This window comes from Cupressus sempervirens, chromosome 4 (assembly GCF_028749045.1).
Source record: "Cupressus sempervirens isolate cs-2001-9-10 chromosome 4, ASM2874904v1, whole genome shotgun sequence".
Classification (NCBI taxonomy): Eukaryota; Viridiplantae; Streptophyta; class Pinopsida; order Cupressales; family Cupressaceae; genus Cupressus; species Cupressus sempervirens.
The window spans coordinates 694,018,280-694,026,667 of NC_143121.1; the positions used below are offsets into that span (position 1 = coordinate 694,018,280).

At 32.2% G+C, this 8,388-nt stretch overlaps 1 pseudogene; it reads right to left on the reverse strand.

Moving 5' to 3' along the window:
- Positions 1-5,403: 5,403 nt before the first annotated feature.
- LOC149563176 (uncharacterized) lies at positions 5,404-7,911 on the reverse strand (annotated as a pseudogene).
- Between the last annotated feature and the right edge of the window lie 477 nt (positions 7,912-8,388).

An 8,388-nucleotide genomic window follows, 5' to 3' on the forward strand; every position in this document is an offset into this window, starting at 1 on the left:
TTTTAACAGCCCTTAATGTGCTCTCTTCCTACACAAGACTCGAGAAACTACTGTTACAATTGAAATTTGAATTTAAAAAACCAATTTACAAGTAAGATATATATTTTCTAATTCAAATTCTCTTCATAACCCAACTTCATTAACTTTTATAAGGAGCAAATGTTTCCTACTAATTCCTATGAATTGGAACAAATTATATGGATGATGTAAAACAAAATATAAAATAATACACTAAGAAATAAGAACATGAGTTGAGTAGGAAAAATTCTAATTTATTCTTTCATAAATCTCTATGAATGGATACATCAGTGGCATGAAATTCTAGATTCCAAGTGGTGAGCAGTTGCATGATGGTAAGACCTAGTCCACATATGCATGAAAAAATGTTGAAGCATTATGTGGAGGTGCATATATTACTTTTCCCAACAATGTTGAATAGTACAATTTTGAATTTATACTCATAATGACAACAACTCACAAATACAAATATCATCATGATCATCTTTATTAGGCATGTGTGAAGCTGTTAAAATTCTTAAGATATGTTTAAAATACTTGCACCATGTATTGAAACTAGTTAATCTAAAACCAATAGTTTAATAAGAAAATGTTAATATCAAAACTTGAGTCAAAAAATAGGGGATGGAAGAAATTATTTAATTGTAAAGTGCAACAATTTTGAATGGGATATGTATTATTATGGGAAACTTCCAAAATTCATTCATGAATTTAGCAAGAAATTTTAACATATTAAATATATTTTCAAAACTTAGCAGTATCTAGAACTTATAGTTAAAATAAAATCAAAAAAATCTTAGCTAAATGCTTTATAGAAGAAACCTCTACCACAAAACCCTCTATAGAAGAGAAAGATCTCTCACAAGCAATCCAACTATAGTTTGGGGACATTATTTAACTTATTCATACAAACCTCTCATAAGATGAACTTTTAAAGTGCAATAGAATTATAAAAAGAAACTAAGGTCATCCAATGATGTGGATATAAAGGAGAGCTGAAATAGGGAATCATAAAATACATTTGAACATAGTTAATAGGTCATGAGCATAAAATCTATGTTTTTTCCTTATTGATGAGTAAATTTAGAGTATAGCATGCAATTTATCTTTATGACAATTTTACATACCAATGATAAACCAATAGATCCATGAAAGGTCTAATTAATAGAATGAAAAAGAGAAACTCATTCTAAGATTTCTGCCACAACCAAGTTTGAGAAATACCCATTGCCAACTACTCAATCTAATAATAGAAATAACAGACTTGACATTGGCAACTTTATTTAGAAATACGCATTGCTAACTACTAAATCTAACAACATTAACAAACTTGACATTGGCAACTTTAGCCAAAAATAGAATTATACTAATTACCAAGATTATAGGAACATTATTTTAGAGCATATGCAAGATTGGAACAAGAATTACACTAACAATTTACAGTTTAGATGAATCATGTGCTATAAAATCACAAAGCTTTGAACACTAGACTAATCTATAGTGAATGTGGATCATCTTGCCTTGTTTGTTTCCCTTAAAACTTCACCAACTTTTAGCAGAATGAACCTAAACAAACAAACTAAATACATTATATAAAACAAGAGACTTGAAGCATCATAGTTCCTGCCATATGCATGGTAGTTGTATTATTGTGGAGTAGGGAAGGGAGGGTTTGGATAAATTGAAATAGAAAGACTTGTACTTAAAGCTTTGTGTCCAAGCCAAACAGTAGTATAGAAATTGATAGCAAAATTACATTAGGAAATTATAACCCAAGAAGAAAGAAAACTACCAACACACGCAGTATGTTTAAAAAGATCTCAATCTATTTTATGCATAGGATGTAAAAAGAAATAGTTGAAGAAAAAATTCTTTGAGCCATACTAAGTAATTACCACCTTTGCAATGCTTCAATTTGAGTCCTATGATAAGTTATCACCTACAAAAGATTTTCCTTAAACATTCTTTTATGTCTGTCAAATGGGCATACCTTTAATTTGGATTCAAAGACTAGATGAAAGAATGTGAAAAGTCATAAACTATGTCATTAAAAATAAATTGGAGTTCAAATATGTGATCAAGTCTAGAAAACAAGAAATCCCCACCACAATAAGTTTTCAATAATCCATATCCACTGCCTAAAATCATTGTTACACTAACTTGATAAATTAGGTCTAACTATGATTCCCTACCACTATACTGGGTCCCCCTCTATATATTGGGTGGGGATTAGATTTCTAAGAGGCCAGCTAAAATTTGAAACTTTACAATTCATCTACCACCTTCTCTCTAGAGAAGTGACCCCTAAATAGAAGAATTTTACCAAATGTCCTTCAAAGTTGTCACCAAGACTCTATGTACCAAGTAGAAGTAAAGGACAGTTTGATGGTCTCTGCAACTTAGGCTTTAAATCATTGTGAAAATTGAGGGGAAAATCCAATAATTGGCAAAAAAGAAGCCTCCACATAAGCAATATAAACATAACATAGTCATATGGAAAATACCTTCTAAGGCATCCAAACATAGTATACCTAATACAGGTGGAGGCATGGCCCAATATTTTTAACCCTACTACCATGGCATAGGAGGTTTGAACCCTCAACAAATAGTAGTAACTCAATGAACAATAATTAAATGGATTTATTTACTCTAACAGAAACACTCAAAACTGGTTATCAGTTAGGTTGACAAGCAGGCTAACATAATGGAAATAAACTTTAATAATATCCTCCATGAATAGATGATTGTGTCAAGGACTATTGATGACAAAGACTTTGAAAAAATCAAGAATAATAGAATGAATTGGAGTTGGATGATATATTGGACATCTAGCTAATGTCTTCATTTAGCAAAAGAAATTCTTCAACAAGGTAATTGTGGAGGAGTTTGCAATGAACTATCCCATGTGGAATATCTATCCTCGTCTATAAATGGAGACAAGTTTGGGCACCTATTGTGAGGGCATGGAGGTAACAAGAATAAAATAAATATATTTTTTAAGGAAAAAAATGCTGAAGCAAGCTAGAGCTACTTCAGAGGTGATTAGAGAAGACAATTATTCAACACCATAAGGATTGGGATACTTCAATATGTGAAGATTTTCCATGTGAATACCAGAGAGGAGATGAAACCCACAAGATATTGAGCACATGTGTTTTTCTATCACTAAATTATTGGACAAATAGTAATAATGGTTAGGCACTCTAACTTCACCACATAAATTAAGAAAATTCCGAAACTTCAATAACCTATTACCCCATTTATGCAACGAGATGGAATGCAAGCCTGACCAAGTTATTTTGTCTATTCTCATACAATATGTCAATTCTCATGGAAATGGATGTATCACTTCCTAATCAATATCACTAATATATCTTGTTTGGCTCCTTTAATGTGTGATGTTTAAGAATGGTTGAATACCTCTTTTGTACTTTCTTATATTCATCTAAGTAACAACATTTTGTCACATGAACCTAATTTCCAAAACCTTGACTCATTGCTAGTTCTCATAGATTATAGACTATCCTTGAACATTTAATAGTACCAATTAATCATCTTGGTCAACACCAGGAATCATCGAGCTTTGATTCACTATCACACTTGCATTGTATTGACCACTTTCAAAAAATAATATATAAGCACTTAATGACTAAGCCCTACAAAAATAGCTCATTGACTTTGAGTTCTTACAATGCAAAATCATCATCTATATAACTTTATTTCCCAAATATTTTTATCTGATATCATAAACTAGAAAAACTTATGTTCTAGACTTAACAGAGAAATAGGGATTCAATATCTACTATCCACAAAATTGCTATGTATGTGTGAAGCAAATGAAATTATTAGATGTAATTTTCTGACTTTATAAGATGTAATTTGTTGACTTTATTAGTTAATTATCTATATCGGATGTAGTCATAGTCTATCATATAACTATCAGTTGTAGTTGTAATCTGTCAGTTAACTATCGGTATTAACCACATGCATTAAAGTGACCTACTAGTGGTTAAAGCCTTTATTACAAAGTTTGACTCAATGAAGTTTCTAGATGTTGGTGCCCATTATAGTCTTTCAAATTGGTTTTTGGCACTTATTAATGGTATTCTTGCTTTTTATACATTCAATATATCATTTGCATGTAGATAAGATGCCAATGTAATGCACTATAATGTGACAAAGCTGTCGAAAATTGCTATTGATTGATTAATAATAAGTTAACCAATTTCTTCCAAAGGTTGTGCATATTCTGTAGATTATTGTTGTTTATTCCTTATTAGCATTGTATGTTTGATTCTTGCTCAATTTTCCCCTTTTCTCTATTTATTTTCTTTTCTATTTTCCCTAACAAAAATTACTGTAGAAGAAAAACACTTTTGCACCTTTTTTCTAAAAGCATTTAACTTAATATCATGGACTGTAAGATCTATTGTCTTAATCAAAAGAATAGTCACTTGCATTCAGTTCCAACAAGTTAAAAAACTACTTTAGATCCTTTAATATGGCAGAAGAATACCCACTTCTTCATTCCCATTAGCTTTAGTGGGTTGCTTGCATTATCTTCTAAAACATCTAAACTTGGGTCTTAGACACTATCCATATAAATATCTTAGCTACTCTAGTTAACTTGGGACTTGATATGTCTCATTGATTCAAGCTTCAATTCTTAGAAGATTGGAAGATATCCTAAATGAATTCGAATGTTCATAGAGTTTCAAATTAGAGTTTCTCATTAGTGTGAGATAATTTGTCATTATTTTCTTGCAAATGGTTGTTAGAAAATAATTGATCAGCCTTATTGCCAATGCATTGGGAATTCCAAAATTCAACTCCAATGCTTGCAATACAACATTCCAATTTAGTAACCTTCACATCAAAAAATCCTCAGATGAAAGGAATGGATGACAAGTTAGAAACTATAGTTGTTTTATAGTATATAGAATCTACTATCACATCTTGTCCTACCTTAGTAACAAAAAAGGCATTGTATAAATATGTTCTTTATGTAAATGAACTTCAAAACTACACAATGTAGCATGTGGCATTAACATATTCATTAAAAAAATTATGTTCACAATGGAATAGTTCTTTTTAGTGAGTTTTTAAATTTCATCTACTCCCTACTTGTGTGTCAATCTCCAACAAAGCATGGACTACATATTCAATTTGGAGAATAATATGAATTAAAAACACAGACATCCAATGAAATGATCATACAAATAGCTATTGAAATTTCCCTAGTAGTAGGGCACATTTCCCATCTCTTTAATTTCAAATCAAATACAATTTCTAACTTGGAGGAAAACCAAAGTACACAAATAGGAACCACAATTAAATATGGAACCACTATATATAAAAAGATGATATCATACACATAAATGTCTATCAAATCTCCTTCTCAATTTGCATGGTGATATGTCTAATTTTGTACTTGTTCTCAATATAGGCTTTTACCCTATGAAGAACCATTTCAGCATTTGCATCTACCAAAATCCTCACATGGAATGTGAGTAAGACTTTCCCAACTACAATGGCCCAAATATCTAGTTCATGCACTATTAAGACACCAGGAATTGAACACAACCCTTCTTCAAGCTCCCTAGCATCTATCTCATGTGGTGTAATCTCCATCAATACCTTCAATGCACTTCTCAACATCTTTATACTAGTTCCCAGTACAACTAATGAGAAGAAAAAAGTACATATCAAATCAATAATTTGCAATTGGGGATATATCCAAATGATTTCTCCTCTAATCATGACACCAATTCTTTGAATAAAATCCCCCAAAACATGAAGGTAGGAACCTTGCACATTTATATTGAACCCTAAATGATCATCTTTCTCTTTCCTTGCCACATCATGATTCAAAGTATCACTATCCCCTCTAAAAGGGCATCATGATAATGATTTGAATTCTTGGCCCCTTCTACATCATGAAGCAAAGGTTCAGATAGGTCTATTTTGTCATGGTCATGGTGACCATGTTCATGAGCACCGCATTCATTGATATCATTGTGATTATGGACATGTTTGTGAGCATGCTTAAGTTTAGGATTATGGTCGTGCTTAGCCTTCTCAACATGATCATGCCCATGATTATGATGATCATGCCTTTTACTGTGACTGTGGCCATGACTAATATCATGATCATGGCCATGACCAAGCAAGAAAATCATGATAATATTTACAATAAGTCCAACTATAGCAATAACAAACATAAGGTCACCATGAACTGAAACCTTATCATGAAGCAACAACACACAATCTTCTTATAGTTTTCTCAGGTTATCTCATAAAATATGCACAATGAACACAAGATACGAGGAAAATATTTAAAGTAAAGAGCAAGGAGATCGATCTAGAAACACAAAATGGAACTTGCTAAAGATATTCTAGGTCTAGAATGACAAATACCTAAACTACAACCTGCTATAAACATATTCCCTGATCAACAATAGCAAACACTCACAACGTGGGGGTGAATGCATAGAGGGCAAATTTTAGTGAGTGAATGCACACAAAAGCACACTGAGCATCTTGAAGCATTATCTTTGTTCCCCACTCAGCCACTACAAAAAATTTATTGTTCAAACATTTTACTTGTAAAACCTTCCATAGAAATTTTCTCCATTTTTTTGGTTATGAACCTGTGTTGATCAAAATTTTGACCAAATCAGGCATAAAACCCTAGTTTGGTCAAAATTTCGACAAACATGGAGATGAAAACTAAAAAAAACATAAAATGATAGACCAATATGGCCTTTGGTAAAAAATGACCCCTAAATGTACTAGTGCAAGTTTCAATGGAATTTGATGTTTAAATTTTCCATTCATGAATTCCTTCAAATCTTCATAACCCCATGCAAGAAAATCTTGGTAAGCCTTTAGAAAATTCATGAATTCTTCTTTCTCTTCTAATGAAAAATTTCTCCCTATAAGGACCATCTTGGGAATCTCTTCAGAACCAATGTTTAGCTTCTCATAACCCAAAGAATTAGAAGATTTAGTATCTTCAACTTTCTTTTTCCTTTTATCTTCTTTATCAAAAAGACTATCAAGGGTGACTAATCCTTTGGGAATAACATTACTTTGTAGTTGAATAATCTTAGGATTATCCTGTGGTGTTCCATCACAATTATGTGATCCTTCAAAATTTAAATCTTAAAGTGGAGGTCTTCCTTCAAGAAATGTGATGATTTGTACATCATCATCAAAAACTTGCTAGTGTTAATCATTATCTGGCAAACTGGGTCTATGAAACATCTCTACTATATAGGCATCTCTATTGAACTCGAGATGAGGAATCATGAGAGAAGCAAAGAATACAAGACAATCTACTTTGGAATTTTGTTCATGAGGAATAGAAGATAAAGGAAAAGCATCAAAATTCTTGATCTAATCCTACACTCTATTTCTATATGCCTTTAGTCTTTCATTCTTAGTTTGATATTGCCTCTACACCTAGTTAACAACTAATTTTGCATCTCCAGATACCTTGAGTTGTTTGATTTCTTTTTCTCTTGCATACTCAAGACCAAGTAGAAGAGCTTCATATTTTGCAGTTTTATTAGTGGTTTCAAAAACCAACTTATAAGCTTTTGGAAATTTCTCTCCTTTTGGTGACATTAACAATATCCCAGCACCTGAACTAGAAGAAGAAGAGCTTCCATCGAACTCCATTGACCATAATTCATTAGTTATATCAGGCATAAGAAGCTCAACTACATCTTCTTTAGTGCATATCATCATATATGTCGCATGTCCAGTATCAGCATACAATATTTCCACCCTTGGATCATCTAATTTCAAGAGTGTATATTTAGCTTTAGGTTTAGGATTGAGTTTAACCTTTTTATCCCCAATTGGGATGAGGCCATGAGACATTTCCATCTTGATTTCACCTCCAAGATCTTTGCAAAAACTTCTACTCAATAGCATCCCATAACTATCTATAATATCAACAACCAAGATATTCAATTTTAACTTCTTCTCAGGATGTGCTGCAAGGGCTACTTGAGCATCTTTTAATTGGCCAACTAGCAGAACTTATTTCACCTCCATAGAATACACCTTTCCTAATGGTTTATTTAATGAGAGACCTAGGGCATGGGCCACCTTTGAAGGCATGACATTATTAGATGTGCCTAAATCAATGGTACAATTACTTAACTTGCATCTAGCTATATAGAGGGAAACATAGAAGGGATCGGGTTTATCCAACAAAGAAGCTGTAACAAATGATTCTTTCTTAGTCATGAGCCCCTGCAAGTTATCTTCCTCTTATGGAGAAACTCTTGACTCCTGGTTGATAGTGATCTTAGGTGAACCTTTTCCTTTTCCAACACATTGAATCAGACTTTCTAACTA